Source organism: Vidua chalybeata, chromosome 10 (assembly GCF_026979565.1).
Source record: "Vidua chalybeata isolate OUT-0048 chromosome 10, bVidCha1 merged haplotype, whole genome shotgun sequence".
NCBI lineage: Eukaryota > Metazoa > Chordata > Aves > Passeriformes > Viduidae > Vidua > Vidua chalybeata.
The window spans coordinates 5,188,283-5,210,015 of record NC_071539.1 but is presented as its reverse complement, the minus strand read 5'-3'; positions in this window follow the sequence as shown (position 1 = coordinate 5,210,015).

Sequence of the window (21,733 nt, the reverse complement as noted above, 5' to 3'; positions counted from 1 at the left end):
TAAAGAGACTTGACACAGCAGCTAAAAGTAAAGAACTTTCTACTCATGAATATATCCTTCCGTTCCAGAATATCGTCCTAATCGGCGCATTTTCATCCACTTCAATTATTTTAAAGACCCGTGAATTTGAGACAGTTGATTGACATTCCAGCATGAAAAACTCCACAATCCAACAAAGGAGATGATATCACAAGCAGGTCAAAGTGCACTCCTATCATCATGCAGATTCCTCCCCATTTTCCCCACCTTCTACATTCTAGTGACACATGGGAATAAGATTAATAGAAAGGAAAAGCAGCTTTCATTCTGAAGAGTCTTTCTGAAAATCAGCATTTCCAGCATTTCAATACTTATTTGCCACAGCAGGGAGCTAATCCTTTAAAAAACCCCAACCCAATCAGCCAATCCACCAACTGAACTGAAAGAATAATGACTTCTTTGAAGTTTTCTTTCATTACACTGGGAAAGTTCAGATGCTCTTGCTGGGACAGTTCAGATGTCCCAACCCACACTAATTACCAGACAAGTCCTTCCCGTTCATTTTCATTGTTAAATGCCAGAAGCCAAGGAAGGTAGGCCCATAATGAGGCCACTGCTCAGGTATTAGTCTCTAGCCAAGAGCTAATTCTCCATCTGAAAAACTTTGTTTTCCGGCTTCTGAAACTGCTCTTTCATTCCTAGCATGGTTTAATTGACATGTAAACCATCACACATCTAGTTTTCCTTTCACATGAAAGATTACTTGCGAGTGGAATGTATCTAAAATGAATGGCTCTGCTCCATCATTGTACACTGCCCTTTACAGGAGAAACAGCTAATGGGAGAGACGCATTGTTCTGTTTGGGATTTACAACCTCACATTGTCTAATTATTCACAATGCATTATCCATCATACCACAAACCTTTTCACAGGACTTGCAAAAAGTATTTGTTCCAGTTAAGGAACAAAACCTGAAACAGAGTTATCAAAAGTATGCACAACCTGCAATCCTTTATTAATTTTTTTTGAGTATTAAACCTACTGAAATACACTTTTTTTAGGGTTTTTTTTTTGAGCAATGAAATTTCTCAAAATTAATATGATCAGGTAGCAAGGCAAATTAAGAGTTGACTGAAATGATAAAATGTTTCTAATCTCTGTACTAAGGAATTCTTTTAATGTCTTTCAGGTTGAAAAAATCCTAATCTGCTTTAATTGGCCATTAACAATTACAATACAGCTGTAGAATTATGCTAGTAATGAGTAAAAAATTATTACCTAAATATTATAAATTGAGTATAAGTAGATTCTGAAATACCAGCTGGGATTAGACGGGTAAAAACTACTTCCTGATTAAAAAGCACTTTAGGTCAGAGATTAAATACAGAAAAGATGAATAATGAATGATAGTGTTAACATTAAGGAGAATAATCTGGTTTGTGCCTGACTATTTACCACTCCAGTGATATCCGTCTTCCAGCCACAACTGGTAAGTGGATGGCCTCCCTGTTTGCAGTCCTGACATTGCAGAGAGATTATGGGGTTTTGAAGTGATATTACATTCCACCGTCCCACTCTGGATTCTGTACAACAATGGGATGGCATTTTTGTGCCTGCACACGAGACACAATCCTCACAGTGCCCCATGGGCTCTGTATCACCCCAGCCAGCGTGGTGAGGATGGCTTGGACATCACTGTGAGGGCAACGGGATCACCTGCAACTCCCTGGTGACTCAGTGGCACAAGGTTTCTTGAGGTTTTCAATTCCCAGGTGACAAAATATGCTAATCATGATTGCTCCTACAGAACAAAACCTTCCAGTGAAGAATACAGTAGATACATCAACTTTGATTTATCTTCCTGTGATAGACCTCTGCAACAGGTCTTCAACAAACACTGCATCAATAAAAGCTCTTTTTATTGCATGGGTAAGAAAAATTAAGTGACAGAAGATACACATGGTGGCTCTACAGCCAGCCCTGAGTGCAAGCTTCCCACCAGTCCCACCTGAAATATTAAGCCCTTTTACCACCTAGACTCAGGAATAAATTCTGAGTTTCTTATGTTTAAATGGATTTCTGATCCCATATGCAAACTAAGACATTTTTTGGGAAGTTTAGTTTTTCAAATCAGGCACACAGGATGGCTTTTCTCAGTCAGCTTGCAAAACTGATGCTGTTTGAACTGAACCACAACTTACATCCCTGCTCAACACTACTGATAAGGAGGAGTACAAAGTGATTAGACCATCCCCAACAGAGTATCTTTCAGCAATTTCCATGTGATGAAAAGAACCGTCTCCACTCATTTTCATGCTTTTCATTTTGGCACCAGAGATTATGATATGCAACGCATTTCCATACGTGTTGCGACAGGATGAGACCACATGCACAAAGACAATCAAGAAGAGCAGAAAGTCACTTCAACTTTCCTTTAATCTGCTTGCTAAAATCTGTCATGTTCTACCTAAAGTACTGTCATTTGTGCAGAGCACACTGTGTTAAAGCTTCAATCATACTACCCAAATATGAGAAGCCATAATGTAACTGGTGTCAGATCACCACAGCTCACATGTTTCCAGGAGCCTGGCATCTCCAAATAAAAAGGACAGCTCTTCATTGCATTTTTTGGAAGTGTGTCCATGTTTCAGACTGAATAATATACATGTCTTGGTATCTGTGGTGATCTGTTTTTCTCTGAAGCATTTGCAAAATATATGAAAACACAATCCACTGTGCAGTTTATTTGCTGCCTCAGAAAGGTCTGAGCCAGTCCATTGAAATTCTGTAGAGTTTGCCTGACTTACTTGACATCCCAAGCATAAAGGAAGAGGCACCATCAATAATCTACTGCACAAAAAGCTGGCTACAAATACCTTCTAAATGATAGATTAAAATCACATCTCTGTGGGGACAAAGTTCATCTCTGTACAGGTTACTAGCACAGATTTATCAGCCTAGAAATTCACTTTGAGCAGAGGAATAATTGGTGGATCAGCTCAGTTGGCTTGTAGGATCACACCAAGAGGGTGAGCTCCACATGATGATATAGACAGGGTTTTGTGGCTTTATCTTTGCAAGAGTGTTTCCTAGGCCCAACCACATTTTTAATAGCTATTACCACTTATCTAGGAAAAGAAACCCCAATGCAACCTGCATTCAGGTTAATGGGCTGCTTTGGGAAGCATGGCACACTGAATAAAACTCTGACATATTAGTTCCATATTGGAGAATGGAAAGAGTCAGAGGCCTCATTCTCCTCAGAAATCAACAAAGAACATATGTAGTGTGTGTATGGGGGATAGAAGCTTATATATTTATATGTCTCCATTTTTATTCCAACTTCTAATTATTTATTTAAACCTTATCACGTAGGTGCACACACAACAAGAGATTCTCTGCAGTTCCTGTAATAAAGCCAGTCAGAAATAATGGAGGAGCTGGATGCTTGCAGTAAAAACCTGTTTTAAGTGGAAAATATCTCTGTGCATCAAAATAAACGTGAGGTCAAATAAAAGGGGTAGATTAAAACTCATTCCAGAGCCAAACTCCTACTTACACTTTCTGAGTGTAATCCAAAGCTTTGATTCTGCATACATGCATACATTTAACTTTGAGCTAGGAGGAGTGAAATTTGTTGTAAAAATTAAATTATACATGTGCATTTGGAGACTCAAATTCTCATATACTCTGTTTACTCAAAAGGATAAAAGAGCCAGAAAAACATGCTAGACCGAAGAGAAACAAAGACCAGATTCCTCCTGGAAGAACTACAGCAGCTGCTTACATTAGAATCAGATTGGCTTTGGCTGTTCAATATTTAGACTCTTCTGTAGCACTTATCCAACCTGGACTACAACTTGACTAATTATGTGGGAAAGACTTCCATTGAATCACATGCCTACGTTGAAGGAGTCCTTAAATATTTATAAGTAAAGACTCTTACAGACACCAGTAATAGTTCCTGAAAAACAAAACAGAGCCTTCCAAAAAAATAGTAAAAACCTTTATATTTCCTGAAAATACAAGGATTGAGGATATTTGACATCTTGCAGAATCATGCTCTATTGCAATTTTATTGGAAGATTTGACATCTTCTCCACAGCTGGTAAAAAAAAAAGAAATCTTTCTTTCATATTTAATCAATGGAAGTTTTTTATTAATGTTTGAAATACTTAAATTATTAGTGATATGGTCATAGCAATCTTACACAAATCATTATCTCTTGGGAGAACCCTAAAGAAAAATCTTCAAGGAGTAAAGAATATTTATATTTCTCTTTCTAGCAAATTTCAGCTGCTCATACTTTATGGAGGAACTCTGTATAAATGAAAGCCTTTCCTGCCAAAGTCAAAACCTTCAGCATGTATTTTTTCCCAGCTTCACTTTTAATTTATTGAAAAGGCAAAGTTTGGTCTGAAGCTGACTGGCAGTGAAGTCAGTGTGGGTTGAGGAGTTAATGCCATATTTAATGCATCCCTGTAGGTAGATATGTTCTTTGGGACACTAGGTAATATCCTCTCTGGGACTCTCAGCAGTTCTATGTCTCCCTCTATCTTAGTTCTTACACCTAAAAAATGTGAATGTGAGAATGTCTGTGCTCTGCTGCAGAGCACTTTCAGATTTTAAGGGTGAAAGGTGGAAATTAATGTGAGCTTCAGTCCTCAAACCATGACAATAAAAATACAAAATGATGTCTGATAGTCTGAAAAAGTTCCAAAGTACTGCTGAAATAAGCACAACAGCTTTTGGCTGTTCTGTATGTTCGTGCAGTGCCATTAGAATCATTGAAGCTGCACAGATAATGTGGAAGGGTTTTATTCACAAATTACACTGCTGGGGTTCTTTCCTTAAAAGCAGTTCTAGTGGAAACAAACAAAATTAAGGAAAATGACAAATTATTTCCCTCATCATGGCAGTATCAAATAGAGATTTATGTCTTTATTCTTTAGGGATTTCTGTGACTGCATGAAACTATGAAAAGTATATCCAAGGTAACGAAATACAGAAAAATACAAAATAACTTCTACAACTCAATCAAAGCAAATGTAACCTGGAGGGAAAAAATATGAAAAATTTGTAGACCAGGAGCCTCCATCATTTCACCTTTGGATCACAATAAATACTTAATTCCTTAATCTCTTCAAAGTATACAATAAATGCCTCCATTTCTCTACAATGTAGCCTGTTCAAACCATCCTGGCAAACCATCAGGAGCTGGAGCCATTTGTGGTGGGACCTGGGTGTTATTTTACTGACCGTGGCAGAATCCCTGGGCAGTTCTGTTGGGTTTATTTCATGCACACAATATACAAGAGTATCTCTAAGGCAACAGAGAGCTCCTGAGCAGAGACCAAAAGGCTTTATAAAAAGCCAGCTCAAGAAAATGCTTTATTCTGAGGTTTATTGGAAAGAAACTCTACCATTACAATCATTAACAGCCTGCTGTAGATCCAAGTAGAGGCTTATTTTTATAATTTAGGCTTCACTTTTAAAGTGCTTGACTTCTGGAGATGAACACAACAAATTCATTTCAACACAAGACAGGGCCTGAATATATCAATGGTGACCAGTGGGAATCGTGTTTATCACTTCCACACATTTCAGATACCTTTTCTTGTGACTGCTGCACCTCGAGAGGGTAAAATCCAAGCCTCAGTCTTGAAACTAAAGGTCCTGTTTAAAGGATTGCCTGACTTAATAAAGACAAAATTTGGATAAGAACCTGTGCAAGCATGCCTAGAGATAAACACATTTCTGGCTGGGTAGGTTTCCTTTTCAAGAGTTATTTATGTGTGATCTGGTAACAACTATTGAAATTCTGTGCAAAATCTTGCCTGTGCAGTTGGGTCTGGCTCTGCAAGGCTGATTATTTCATCCAGTGCTGCTCTCTGTATTCCCATAGGCCACTATTTTGCTACTACAGTGATGGGCTAGCTCATGGTAAAATCTTAATTATGGACTGATAACTTTGAAAACCCTAATTTCTTTCAGAAAAGAAATATAAATCACCAAGAAATGAAATAACTGCTTTCAGATCAAAATACTAAACCTAAAAATGTCTATTAGGAGCCACAGTAAACCGTTTCAGTGTACTTTGAAGTGGAAATTCAGTGAATTTTATGAAATTCTGCAAATCTTGAGTTACACTTGGAATGCATTTCCACTGGGTTATCAGAACTGAGCAGCTACTCTATGAACAGTAATAGGTACAGATAAAGAAAAGCAATAAAATGATTACCACTGTGTGGAAATTATGAAAATGTTATATTAAAAGTGCTCATCTGGAAAAAAACCCCTGCAGCATACATTTCAGCAGTGTTATAGGTTTTCCTGCAAGCCTGCGTATGAGAACTTCACACAGATCGTGAACTCTGTTGCTGCTTTCTTAAGAGAATAATATTTCCTTTCCTATTCCTGTATCAGCCAACATCTTGACTTGTATGCAAAAGGAATAAAAACTGCAACACAGGTTTTAACTTTACTCCTGTGCTTTTTTGAGCCCAAACCTTCCTCCAGTGACAGGTATTGATTTACTGCAGGTCCAGCAGGGGTACTAAAGGAGTTCCACATCTACCATTAGCCCTGACCCTCCTGCCCTGCAAGGACAGTAGAAAATCCCAACAAATATTGTGTCTTTCTATTCCCCAGCTTTAAAAAAATCCTCCTCTGTAAATGTACATATATATAGGGCTGCCTGAGGCTTTCAAGGAAGATGCTTTGCATCATGCTTTCAGAAGGCTCAGAACTCCTGTAGCCTTTGTTGCTTCTCGCCTGATCTCTAGGATAAACTGTAGAGCTACATTAAATTCTAGTCACTTACACTTAATCCTGGAACCTGGGAGAAAAACAGCGCCCTATTTTTAGTTGAAACTTATTTGTAGTGGTAAAAACTTGGGTGCTGCTCATAAATTCCTAGAAGAGAAAGCCCAGCTAAAGTGAAGTATTAACAGCAGCCAAGGCTGCTGCCTATCAAAGTGTTAGAGCATAAAGCAACCCAGTAAAACTTTGTCATCCAATGTACTGGTGGAGCTGCAGGGCAAACAGCCTTCAAAGAACATATTGCACTGCCTGGAAAACCCCAGATCTAATTTAACAATAAAAAACAAATAGAGTTCAACGGAAGTTACTCAAAAATCAATGGAATTGAATCTTATCAGTTAGGGGGTTTTTGAGCATATTAGAGAACTCTGGTTGGGGTATCGTGTTGCCTGTTGGTTTATATTTGATTTTGCTAAAGGGTATGAGACTGTATTTTATTCTTTAACAAGACACCAGTCTTGACTTGGTCTTTGTTTTGCTCACTAGAGTGCAGAGGCTGCAGACATGGTCTGCTTCCATTGAGGGGATTGGAAGGGGAAAATGTTTGTACTTCCCTGCTCCACACCCACATGCCAGCAGGCAAAACACATTCACTAACATCAGCAGAGATTCAATTACAGAATTAATCCTTTCAAGCAGGTGGTTTCTGGTGAATCCAGTGCCAGAAACAGGCTCCATGTCAGGTAAATCCAACTCCTACTGCCAAGGAGTTAATCAAATCGTTATTATAACTTATTACTGGTTTAATTTGAGGCCTGCAAAGCATTGTAAACATTTCCGAGTTATTCATAAGTAGCACACCAATTATCTATGCCCAGATACCAGGACAGATAGATAAATAGATTATTTTGCAATTTAACACATGAATTAATGCATGTGTGTCTGTGTCTGCACACACTGTTCAGAAATTTATCAGCAAGTCTGTTTCTTACATCATTTGGCATCTTTTCCACCAGCAAAAAAATGTCAAGGAACCCTTAAATACATATGTAGACTGCCACATAAACTGCAATAACTCTTACTAGCAGCTTTAAATCATGAAGTAAAAAATAAGGTTGTAATATTAATGTTCACTGGCGCTGGTTACACATCATTGTACAGACAAAGGAGCTGTCAAGGGGGATCAGGAAACTCTGGCCTTTTAAATGCTTTCACTGAGAGTGGCTAAGTTTCAGAGAAAGTGAACCTCCCTTCCAAGTGTAATGCACTAAACCAATTATGCCAAACCCAGCAGGTGATTAGCTGATGCCCTGAAGCATGAGATTTGATTATTCTTATCTTGGTTTGCATACTGGAGCTACAAATATTATTAACAGTCATAAAATCATCTAGCCTTAAAAAAAAAAAAAATCTAGTCTGAAATTTTGATTTGATGACCTCTTTGTGTGGCAAATTAGAGACGTTCCTTTTGTCTCATTGAATGCTTTAGCTGTCACGTGGCCACCTGTATTCATTGATCTCACAGGACACGAGTACAAAACTTGACCACTTTGTGTGCACTTTGCCCTTGGAGAGCAGGAGGTGTGAGCTCCACAACCGTGCCCTGGGTAAGAAGGCTCCACGCAGATCTAGATGAATAACAGAGCATATCGTTGTCCTTGAGATCTTTTTAAAGGGAAGCAATGAAAAAGTTTCTTCACAGAAACACTACAGATAGGGATGCAGGGTTTTTCATTATTAGGTCATTATTTAATGGGAATGTAACACTGCCAGAACTACTGAGAAGTGATCCAAAGACCACTGACACCAATGGGAAATTTTCCATGGATTTCAATGGACTTTGGGCTAAGCCTCAGATGGGCTAAATCACACTGCCTATTTGGGCTGTAGCTGAAAGAGAGGATTCCCAGTCCTGTTTAAATTAAGGTGAACCACCAAGGAATGAATCATAACCTCTCTAAAGATCTTTCCCCAGACAACCCACCAACCAGGCTCTGTCTCAGTATGGAGCACTTCCACCAAGGCGTGTCAATTTACAATTACACTGATTGGATTTCAAGTACCATTCTGCTGCCCTGTTATTCCACCGTGATTTTTCCAAAATCCTCCAGATTTTAATACATCACCCTGCACTGGGAAACATGTTAATGCAGAGTCATTTTGTCTTAGTAATAAATAATTTCCTCTGAGATACAAACAACAGCTCCTGCTTTTTGAAAGCTTGGCTGGGAGAAGGTTCTTGGATAAATAGCCTCCCTTAAAAAAACATATTTGCAAAAGCCTTTGAGAAAGTGCCCTGTGTATGACAGTTTCAAATGGTGCTTTAAGAACACTGTACTCAACCTAACATACTGAAGACTTTTTATTGAAACTTGCAATCCAAATGTCCTTTGGGAAACCAGCTAAATCATAATTAATTGTTTATTTGTGTTTGGTTTTTGAAACAAAAAAAAAAACAAAGACTGAATCAATGACATGAAATCAATCACATTAAGAACACACTAAGGAGTGTCTCTCAGCTGTTTTGGGTTGCTTAGTTCATTTCCAACAAGCATTTAGGATCAGAACTTGCAAACAGAGTGAAAGAGTACATTTGAGAGACCCAACAGCAAAACTTGTGACTTTAGGGTTATGATTCTTTTTCATTTTTCTTTTTTTAAAGACTGTCAAAGTGTACATCTTTCTTTTGTTTCAAAGCAGGAAAACTTTAGCTCTTGAAATTTAAGACTGAAATTTGCAGCTCCTCCATTACTAATCCTATGGCTGCTATGCTATGCAGGAGCATGGCTCAAGTTATATTGACACACAAACAACTTTCCAGGAGACCTGGGAAAGAAAAGGAACCAGTTGGGTGAATTAACTGGTGCCTAAGGTCAGTTTGTTGCCCTGGCCAAGTTTTTCTATGTGAGTTCACTTAAGGACTTCATTCCCCAAGTTCAAGATGTCGATGTCACCGAGACCCAAATACCTCCTGTCACCTGCATTCCCTGACCCTGTTTCAGCCAGGAAGGGATCTCACACTGAGCATTATTATAGGACCATAATGCTGCCCTATTCTCAATTAGCAAGTCAAACTAATTGAATTATCAGTTACACTTTTTTTCCAATGGTACAATAAGGGAGAAATCTCAGGATGTATAAAAGGGGAAATGCATTGTTGAAACAAACTTTTGTTCTGTATCTTCTCAAAGAAGGAACTCAAAAACTAATTTAATTTGCCATTTGTATCTGGCAGCATAATTTCTAAAATATTGAACTGCAGAAGAATTTTATAATTTAATCCAAATGTGAAACTGGGAAGCATGTCCACTCACTCAGGACCTAGCAGCTCATAAATTGGGCTATTCTTACTTCTCTTACCAAAACCACTCTACGAGTACTAAAATTTCTTAGCTGCTCCACTCCCAACAACATCTCAGCTAAACTCAACTCCTAATTTGGAATTTGAAATAGCTATTTGTATATGTTTATATATGCATCCTAAAAATTCAGGTATGTATGTGCATACATACACCTACTCCCCACATACATACTCTGTGAGTAGGCACCTGCCTTGGCAATCTCTTAAGCAGACAGATTGAATGCACTTAAATTGCTACAGCTTAATAACTTTGAAGCTCCACATGAATTGATTTTAGTGCTATTATACTGCCTTATCAGCAAATCCCCTGTCAAAGGAAAGGATTTGCCTGCATGTGTGTCTGCCTGTGTGTGCATGCCTGTAAATAAGGGAATTTTACTACAGGGGCAGTAGAACCTACAAATCTAGCTTTGAGAGTATCATCTTCAGTGCACAGAGGTCGTGTTTTATGGTGGTAAGGATAAGAGAAGGAACATCTTATGGACAAGGTGCTGGGCTAGGACTTCAGAGGCTCAGGTTCAATTTCTCGCTCTGCCAGAGGCTGCTTCCATGACCCTGGACAACTCACAGTTAAGGAAATGTTCAAGGCATCTTTTGTCTGAAGGCAGCATTGCCTTTCCCTCCTCCTTTGCACATAGATTACACACACTTTGCACCAGCTCCTGGGAGGTGGTTTGTGGGGAAGGGTACTCTCTGAGGTTTTTTACTCGGGGTAAATACATCTTACACAGCTCAGCCCTGCACCTATGAATTTCAGTGGCACACAAATACTTAAATAATTATACTTTACAAATGAGGACCAGAGGTGTCATATCACACTTCAGCTCTCAGTATTCTAAGAGAATACACAATTAATGCCATATAAAGTAGGGGATTACTAACAGGAAAAAAAAGGGGGGATGGTAATTGAGCAAAGTATAATTAGGAGGATCTGTATTCCTAACAGGTATTACACTACATCAGCTAAGAATACAAATAGAAGGGTCACATATGCAAACATTGTATTTACATAATTATAGCAAAGAGAGATCCAAAGTTACAGTTGTCATTGACAATCATAATTTTTTTTTAATAATATCCTATCCATGAGCCAAAGAATATTTTCCTGACAACAATCCGGGAGAAAGACTGCTAGATTAGAATTTAAATGTAATAAATTAGGAGTATTCCATTAAAAAAAAAAAAAAAAAAAGGCAGATTTGGGAGAAGGATCAGCACACCAAAGATAGCTTCAACTTTCAAATATTATTTTTCATGGTGGGCAGTGTTTAACAGGTTGCCTTTTTTTTTTTTTTTTTTTTTTTTTTTTTTTTTTTTTTTTTTCCATTTTATCGATTCTTTCCTTTGACATGGCCAAGAGCTGAGCAAGCGGCTCCCTCTGGTGCTGAACCAACGAGGCTCTCCAGGTTTTACAGACCTTGCTGTCTGCATTCCAGTTTGGAATCTGATTGTTCAAACTCAGAATTAAGAAAGACTGGCTTTGATAGCCTGCAAAATTATTTCTTTTCATACCTAGCTTTAGGTAAGCAGTGAAATTGTCTTCAGAGAGACAGCTCTGAAAGCTCCACACCGCTCACTATGGTGTCATCATGTGACACATCTAAACCAAGCACAACCCACTGCTTTGATTAAGAACCAGCATGAATATTTGAAATATCAAATATTTTCTGAATTAAAGTGAGACAGCAGCTCAAGTATATTATCAGCCAAATGTCAAGTAGCTTGCTGCACTAACACCAAGCACAACTTTCTGAGCTTGGAATTACACATCTTGGTGTTTACGTATATTTTATTGTTCTACTAGAATTTTCACTCAGTGAAACCAAGCCACTGTACTACTGCAGTTAGTATTTCTTTGAATTTCTGACCCTACATAAAATATGGAGAAGAGGTGCAATAGTTGGCATCACAGATGCCATTGTTGTTTAACTACCATTGTTCTATGGTAGTTAAAGTTATGTCACAGTTTTCATTAAATTTTCCTTATAATTCAGAGCTATTTTTAAAATGTGAAAAAAATTACACATATAAATTTCTGCCTAGGAAGTTATAATTCTCAGTAAAATACATTTATATGCAAGGAGAAAATGAAATTTTAAGTACTTTTTAACAAAGTATTAGAAAAACCCAGCTGGATTCTAACCCATTACAAACGCTGATTGTTTTCACAAATATGATCTAGGTTTAGAATAAAATTGCTTTGTTTAAGAAACAGTCATTTTATGAATGGGCAGACCCACATACATAGGGGTGGTTTGTTATTTTGGAAGAAGCATGCTTGAAAATAATTAAATAGTGCTGCTTCACAAGAGCTGAACAGCATCCATCAGGGTCCAACACAATTTCCCCACGTCAAACTCTCCTCATTTTCAAAGATCATTTCAAAGGGCAGGCTCTCAAGAGGGGATCATTCTTTGCACTGCAGGTGTCTGAACCACGAAGAGATGCCAAATGAAGACAGACCTGTGGCTCCCCCATTAACAGAAGGTTTAATATTTTCTTGCTTCATCTGCCAGAGCCTTTATACAAATTCTCCCAACTTTTGAACTATGCAGTGTTATACATAATGATTTGAAGAGGCAGCACTGTATTTTTTCCATCTGCAGTGAGCTTTCCAAGCATTCATTAATCCTCACAGCATCTCAGGGTAGCAGTTCAATTTATGGATGGGAAAACAAAATAGATTGAGTGCTGGAATTCATTTTAATGTAAGTGCCAAGCAAAGGAATGAGAGTGAAAGTGCTCCCAGTGTTTCTTCCTTGTGGACATGCAGCAGCTGCAGCCTTGGACATGGGGCTGCTGCAGAAATCTGGCACAGCATCATTGCTGCATCTCAGCCCCAGCAACTGGGTGGAAAATGGAAAGCAAAGCCCCTGCATCCTTCTGGTGAAATGGGTATGGTAAAGGGGGGAAAAAGGAAAAATAAGGACAAAAAAATTGAGACAAGAAGGATAGTGATGTAAAATGTTGCTAAACAGTCAAAAAGGAAAGCTGTAGCACCCTTTAAGGTCTTCATTAAGGTTCCAAATGTTAGAAAATCTATGTTTGGGTAGTCATCTTGTTCCTCATTATTCTAGCAAACTTAATAAATTATAGAAAGTTATGTGTCAGGATTGGCCTCAGCAACAAGCTTCGAAAACATCAAGAGTGGCAAGAGTGCAAAATGATGGATGTGAACAAAGAGCAATTAAGTCAGTAGGGTTTTCATACTCTAAAAACTGCTCTCCTCTTAAATGTTAGTTGCAGCATATGTTCCAAAACAATAGAAAATCTCTTTTTCTTTGATAGCCTCTTTAAAATGATGTTTGTAGTTCAGTACTGGTCAATCTGCACTAAGGCCTTCACTTGCCAAGTGGTATTTGTCTCTGCATAGGCTAAAATGTGCCAAACATAGGCTAGAAGTCAATCTACATTTTTATATTTGGATTTTTTTGAGAACAAGCAAATTAAATAGCAGAGAAAAGTAGTATTAACCATGCATTTCCCATTAATTCATTAAAGACACAAAAATTGACAGTCATTGTGTGATTAAATTAAATGCTATTTCTTCACACACTCTTGCTGCATCTTTTGTTGTACCTATTAACTCCAATAACAGTGCTGCAATCTCTGTGTATTCACACTGAATTTTGAATCAGACCACACATCATTTCTGTCCTATTTTTGCATTACCAAAAAGCATAGTGCATGTATATATCTATATATAATTACTTCTGCTTTGACTGAGCCTACCAAAGATGAGAAAAGGTCTCAAATGTTTGACGATTTTCTTTTCAGAAGTGTCTCCAGATGTTTATTTCCCTGACCAGGCTGCATTTATCTTTCTGACCACAGTACTTTCACACAATATTCCAGTTCTCCCACAATTTATGGTGCTTTCCCATGTTGTGAACACCCAGACTCAGCGAAACTGTGGTAAATCATGTGATAAGTCAGAGTAAAGCCTAAATTCCTTGAAACACAGGAAGTATTTCTATTTTCATCACCTTCTTGTGCATTGTCTTGCGTGAGAAGGTGATGATTTTGGCAGAACTTCCTGGTTGTGCAAGGAATGCAAACAATAATTAATAAAACCTCAGAACTCTAACTCATCTATAACTTAGTAACATCTAATTTTCATTTTACTGCAATATAAATTGCTACCTGGGCATGTCTTTCAGCAAAACTTCATCTGCTTTTAATTTTCTAATAAATATGTCCAATTGGCATCAGTCCAAATTTTTCTGAGTTCAGGAGTTTGGGTTGGTTTTTTTTAACAAATTCAAATAGATCTCAGCCAGAAGTGATGTTTTACCAAAAATAACAGATAAGCCAATTCTGAATTCTTGTTGAGTAAAATAAAAGGCGGGAATCAAAAATAAATATCTGTAAGTATATCCCTATTTCCTTATGATAAACTTCCAGCTTACTGCTGGAAAATAACTCCACAAAACATTAACAAAACTTCTACATAAAATTTATATTTCAAAATTCAGAACACCCCTGTGCTGTTTTATGGCAATTGGGATGAAAAGTCTCCCATCCACTTCAGAGGAACAATTCACTCTCCCTCTTTTCCTTCCTGTGAATAATAAAGTTCCTCTTGATAGGAAATGGATCAAATCCTAAATAAATAAATAAGCACATCTGGTATTTATTTATCCCAGTCCTTGGAAATGTTAAGCTAATTGCAGTTCTGTTACTAAGGCTCTGGAAAATATAGTTGGGTTTATATTATTTTACTGGAATCCACAGATAGAAATGCTTGCTTTCCCAGTGTTTCTCCCCTTTGTATAGTATATAAAGTTAGTAAGCTGATTAACAATATAGGTAACCAGTTCCTATTATTATGCTCAATTAGTAGGAATTTATCAGTACAAAAATTCACTATATCATCTTTTCTGGCATGTCTTCTTTCTAGGTTCATTCTTGCTGTTTTCAGCCCCCTCATCTTTCCCACCCTCCTCTTCCTACTATGCAGGTGACTTGACCAGCCTCTTCCTCCACAAAGAAAATACATTTGAGAACTTCCCGCAAACCACAGTCAAGTTTTATGTTGATAAAACTACAAAATTTCATTTTGGAAATATAGTTTGAGGTAGACACATGCTTAAAAATATAGACAGTCTTCAAATAATTTCATTCTTCTTCCTGACTTTGTAAAAAGTTCTGCAGCCCACAAGACTCATGCACAGGTATTGCTGTTTCCTAGAAAATTGCAGAAATCAACCTTGCATCTAGTAGCAAAACAACCTGGTCTTTTCTACAACTAAAATTGGTCTCTTGTGAAGCTTTAATCCTATTTATGCAAAGCTATAGCTTTAACTGGATATACAGCAGATTTCTGGCAATTACTCCTCTTCCCCACATGGACCTCCCCAGACAGATGTTGAACTTAAAGCTTGGTCCACCAATACATGGAGCCCAGGAGAAATCTCTCCAGCTGTCAGCAGTAGCAAACTCTTATGCTGTCCACAGAGAAGTTTTGATATGAGTGAAACAAAGTTTTCCAACTTTTTACATAAGAAAATACATATCCTATGCAAGCCTGAAGTTTTAATCTGGTTTTCTAACTCAGCAAGATGCACACAACCAGGCTGTGTGTGCACTTCTCCACATTTCTTAATCAGTTGTTGATGCACTCCAGACTCTCAGAGGAGCATGCAAATTTGCTGACAGGTAAGTGACAGAACAGGTACGAGGAGCTCTGCAAGACACTGAATGCTTCAGTCAACTTCTCTTAAAAGAAAAATAAATAAAAGAGCAACTGCAGCACATTACTGGGCACAAGAAAGAGAAAAAGCACTCATCAGTGCTTTAACTGGGGAAGGGTTTGACTCTAGCAGACACAAATCTCTGAGAAATCAGCTTTCATCAGTTCTGGAGTTTCTAAACCAAGACAAACACCACATGGAATGGTCACAACTTCAGTGTTCTTTACTGAGCTCACCCTGCTGACTCTGATGGGATTGTGGGAGTGTAGAAGTAACAGAATCCAGCCACATGTCCCAGCTGGGTGCTCTGCACCTCCTGCCCTTGCAGGTGGAATGCTCATCACAGCGTGGATGACACAGCCAGCAGGGTACCCAGACTGAAGGGGTCTGACTGGGCAGGTGCCCCACAGTGTCCCACTGCTCCATAGAGTGGAGAGATCATCACCTGGAGGTCTTTGGCTGAGGCCAGGCTGGTGGCCAGCATCTCCACAACCACTAAACGAGCATTTGACATCCCATACCACTCATGGAACTCATAAAACCACTACCAAAAGTAGGTAAAAGTTGTTATGCACACTTCTGTTTCTTTCAGTGAAGCTTATTTCTGCCAGGTATTAAACATTTTATTTCTTTACCCATTCATTCTTCTTCCTCAAAAACATTTGCAACTTCTGTAGAAGTTTCATACCTGCCTGCTGGCAGGTAGCCTGGAAGAGACCAACAAAGGCCACAGGTCCACTACTTACACTGACTACTGAACCACTGCACAATCTCTGATTGCTCCCATTTCAGGTGCTTTCCATCAGAAATAATTAGGCTATGGATAGCTCCTCACTGCTGAAAAGCACCAGGAGATTTCAAGTAAAAATTGAAGTGGGATCAAACTGTGCCATTAGTAACCGCTTGGACTTGGGTACAATAAATTAACTTCTTTAAAAGACTCTATCTCTGTTTCCCATTGCAAAATTACAGACTCTCATCCTATGGATTAAAGGACAAGAGATCTGTAAACACTGTTTATCATCTGAAAAAAAAAATCTCAAGGCTAATTTAACAGCAAGAACTAAATAGGAAGTGTATGGGATCTCTTCCAGATATTATGGTCGTAGATTTGATTGCCATACACCTTGATCAGCACTAGGATCCAACAGTCACGAGTCACTGCTGACCCATGAACCCAAGCATTTGCTTGGGAATGCACTGTTGCTTAAGGAATTATCATTATTACAGTGTATGGAGACAAGCTTGTTCAAATAGAAAAGCAAACAGGAAAATAAACAGAGAACTTATTCAAGCAATGACCTATCAGTTCGAGAGCTAGATTATGCTCAAATGCATACACGATACAAACGATAATGAACAGTAACAAGGGATGCAGACAACCCATCTAGTGAGTCACCAATTCAGTTCTCTAAATGTTCCTGATGCTCAGAGGAAAGACATTTTAAAAGCTCAAATGCAAGTCTGGTCTCATTGAGTGGCTGTTCCTTGGCAAAGAGAGAATGACAGGAGCTGTACCAATGACACCACAGGAAACACTCCTTGACCCTTTCCAGCTTATGGAGATAAACAGCAAACTTTCTAACCCTGGCAAATTAACTTTAAATAAGAAACACTGACATCAAAGTTACCATCTAAATTGCCCGATTGCACAGTCAGAAATTCTTATTGAAAACATCTTTATGTATAGATTCATGAAGGCTATGAAAATTTTTGCTTGAATAAGGAGAGCAGGATTGAACTCAGTATCTCTGAACGATTTCATGGTAATAAAACTCTCCATTCAGAGGAGCTCAGAGAAAGCACTAAAATCTACATACATTTCATGAAATAACTTCTCAGATTTGGTTCCATTAACTTCACTCAAATGCCTACTCAGCAGCCACAAGAAGTTCAATCTTACCAGACTGAACAAAATAAAACCATGGCAACAATTTCTGGCAGAGTCAGCATATCTATATAATGGTATTATGCCCAGCAACTATTGATACAAACGTGTGGTGAACTGAACCAGCACCTGTTCTACCTCTGATTAATGCTTTTGCACAGTGAAGGATTTATGGGCAGCTTTAAGTGGGTCTCTAACTGAACACACAGTGAGCTACATAGGTGATACACAGAATTACAGATGGTTTTGCATCACCGGTTGCAGACCACGCTAAAGACAGTGAAAAGAGAACTCGGGTAAATACAAACCCTGGGGCTTAAAATTCTGTTAAAACAGCCAAACTTGAGTCCTTTCCTCATAGCACATTTTGCTTCATAAGGAGATCACCCTTATTTTATTCCAGCCCTTTCAGTACAGCTTGGCTGTAAATAATGGCTGAAAAATATGTGTTCATGAAAGCAGAAGAAGTTGGAAATAAAGCAACAGAAAAGGATAACATGAAAGAGGAGCTTTCCTCACAGCACTGCAGGAATACTGCTCTACCCTGCTGAAGGATTGAAATCCACAGCCCCTACTTGTTTTTAAGAGGGTATAAAAAGCCAATGATAGCATCATCAGAATAAAAAAAAAAAAAAAGAAAAAAAAAAAAGAGGGAAAAAACCCCAACAACTTCATTTGCTTGTCTTTTAATCAAAACGTAATCAGAAGGCCTAAGTGATGATTACCTCCTGCTTTCAGCCTGACTGGAGCAGGCTGTTCATGGGTTTCACTCTTGGCAGGGCCAGGGAAGGTGTCCCTTCCCCACTCAGGTATGCTCCCACACTACGCTCACTTCCCAGCCACCTGATCTGATCCCAGAGGAGAGGACAGCAGCCAGCCACAGCCCAGGCACTCCGTGGGACTTCAGTAAACATGGGACCCACAGCAAGAGAGCCACATTTTAGCAATGGCACCTTTATTAGGACAAACACACTCACAACAGCTAATGCGATATTAATTATCGGGACCAGGAGATACCCAGCAAAAGCCTAAAAATTGCCTTTGCTGGAACACAATTCATTTAGATGATTTATGGAGTTCTTTATTGTTAGCGTCACAAGAGCTTTTTCAAAACAAGAGAAATCATTAAATCCCATAAACCATGGGCTATCGCTGCCGTTAGCTGGTAATTGATATCCTTACTCGTGCCATTTATATCCCTAAATGGAGCTGATAAAACAAAAATTAGTAAAGCGTGCTGACAGAGAGCAGCCTGCAGCATCCCGGAGGGAAGCAGGGAATCCGTCCCTCCTTCCCAGCAGGAATTCCTCCCCCCCTTACATCGCAGGATCCCGGGGAGCCCCAATACAGCCAGAAATCAGGCTCAGCCCTGGGGAGCTGCTGGTGAGGGGGAGGCAGCAGGGAGGGGAGTTCATTCGCTTTTACAGGGAGAACGTGATTATTATTATATACCACCCCCCCCGCCCGCCCCGGTTTTCCCTCAGGGAATTTTATCTACTTTTCTCTCCTTTTTAACGGCACGTCAAAAAAAAAAAAAAAAAAAAAAAAAAAAAAAGCGCCTTTTTGTTGCAATTTTCTACGGCTTTGGTGGGGTTTTTTTTTCAGGAATCCTGCTGGGTAGAGAAAGTGCAAGGTAAGAAATAATTTTTAACAGAGGATTGGTGGTTTTAAGCAGTTACCGAATAACAGCCAAAACATGTGCACAGTCAAGAAACTCCCAAATCCTGAGCAGCCAGGGAGAAGGAATGTATGTTTTAGTGATGGAAATCACGCAGACGTATTAGAAATGACTCGGAAGGACGGGAGAACAGCACCGAAAATGCAAATAAATCAGCTCAGATTCTACAAAAAAAAAAGCTGCTGATAACCCTGAGCAAATGCTGCTGCCTCAAAGACAGAAATAGCTCCCTTACCTTATTCCTAATCCTTGTTTGCACCTGCTCTGCAATCATAAATACTTCGAGGTGCTTAACATGGAGCTAAATTGATGGCTGAATTTAAGAATTTCTTCGTACGCCTCATTTACAGATTAAAAGGAGATTTTTTTTTTTTTAGGATCGTCCTCCTCAGCATCCATTAGCTTCCCAAAGAATTTCCATTTTCTTGTAAAAATTAAAAAAAAAAAAGAAAAAAAGAAAAAAAATTACAGTACGTCTATATACAACCGGGCACTGTAACAGATCCAAAAAGCCGGGAGCGGGGGAATCTGAGAGGTGTCACTACAAACTTGGCAAGCAAAACATATCCTCAGCAGGAAGGAGAGAGAGAGAGAGAAGAGAAAAAAAACCCTGCAAATCAAAATTCCCAGGGAGATTTTGAAGGGAAAAAAAAAAAAAAATCAAAACCAAAAGGCAGGGAGGAAAGACGTGTGAGGAGAGCACAAATGGGATGGCGGGATGTCTCCCAGCCAGCCATCTATCCATCCATCCGCCAGCCGAGCGAGCAGCCGCCGCTGCGGTGAAGCCGCGCTCCGCTCCCCGCGGCACCTGCGCGCTCACACCGCGCCCGTGCGCGCCCCCGCGGGGCCCGGGGGATGCGCGGGGGATGCTCGGCCCCGCCGGGAGGGGACGCGCAAAGTTTTGCCCCGCTCTGCCCGCGTTAAGATGCGGGGGGTTCGCGCTGCCCCGGCCGCAGCTGGATGCGGTCGGTGCCGCCCGCTCCGCTGCTGCTCCCCGCTCTCCTCCCTTGCCGTCTCTCTCCCTCCCAGGGCAGCCCAGGCGCAGGATGGGTTGGGAAAGGTCAGACAGACGCTGCTGTCCCCTGAGGGCAAACGCTCCCCAGGACGCCGTTCGCAGCAGGGATACCCGCCCTGGCTCTTTGCTGCGCTTCCCATGGCGCACCCCTCACCCCGAGCTGGCAGGGCAGCCAACAGGCACATCACTTCTCCCCCTCTCCTTCTTCCCTCCTGACCTGGTACAGATTTCATCGGAGACTTTCCAAGACCTTTAATTATTCTATTAATGTGCACCCATAAATCTTCCAGAGCAGCATTTCATTAGGCAAACAGCAATATACAGTCCAGGGATGTAAACACAGGCACCAGGGGCTAGACAGGGAGCAGATTTGGCATAGCAAAAGCTAAATCAGATTTGGTCAGTCTTGTTTTCCAGGGCTTTTCTAGAAAAGTTATTCTATGATTTTTTAAAATTTAAAAACAAGTTCCCTGAGAACCCCTTGTGTCAGTAGATCACCAGGTTACTAGAGCAAGCCCCAGTTTACAGCACCGTAACAAGTCTCTCCTGTGAGCCCTTTACAAGCTTGCACTTAGAATAGAGAGGCAAAACAAAATAAAAAGTTCACAAGCATATTAACTACTAGTGGTTTATAGCCATATCATTTGCATATTTCAGCAAATGAAAAGCAGGTGTTTGGGTTTTTTTTTCTCCTTAGCAAATTGGGAATCACAAAATGGCATCCTGAGCAACGGAGACAAAATATGGGTCCATCCAACTAGGGCAGGAAACCAACCTCCCAGCTCACTTGGTGGATCACACATGTACTGTACAGGCAGTGGGATTTATAACTTGTTCTATCCCTCACAAGGTGAATGGAAGAGGTTATCAGGGGTGTGCAAGCAGATTGGTGTGGAGGAACTTCAAGGGGAAGTATGAGATTCAGAACAGGTCTTAATTACAGGTGCACAGGAGGCAGAGACAAGGAGGGGTGAAGGCAAGAGATGCAGTGAGGTCTTCCTAGGCAAGTGGAATGGTAGGAAGAAACAGAAGTAAAGGGTAAACTCTTTAGGGCTTCCTCAGCTGGGAAATATGTCCTTGTGAAGGACTATTTCACACACAATTTTCCAGCAAGGAAATCAAAATAACTTCCCAGCAATTGTTTATTGTTGAATTTTGAGGATTGAAGGTGAAGGGCATTAAACTCTCTTAAACCCATTTTCTTCAACAAAAGAAGAAAAAAAGCCTCTAAAAATTGAGGATTAATTTAAGGCTGAGTCCAGGAAAGATTCTTCACAATTCTTGTATGAGACATACATGTTTACAGTAAAAGCAAATACCACACCTGAGAAATCGGTACAAGTTGAAGAACAGTTT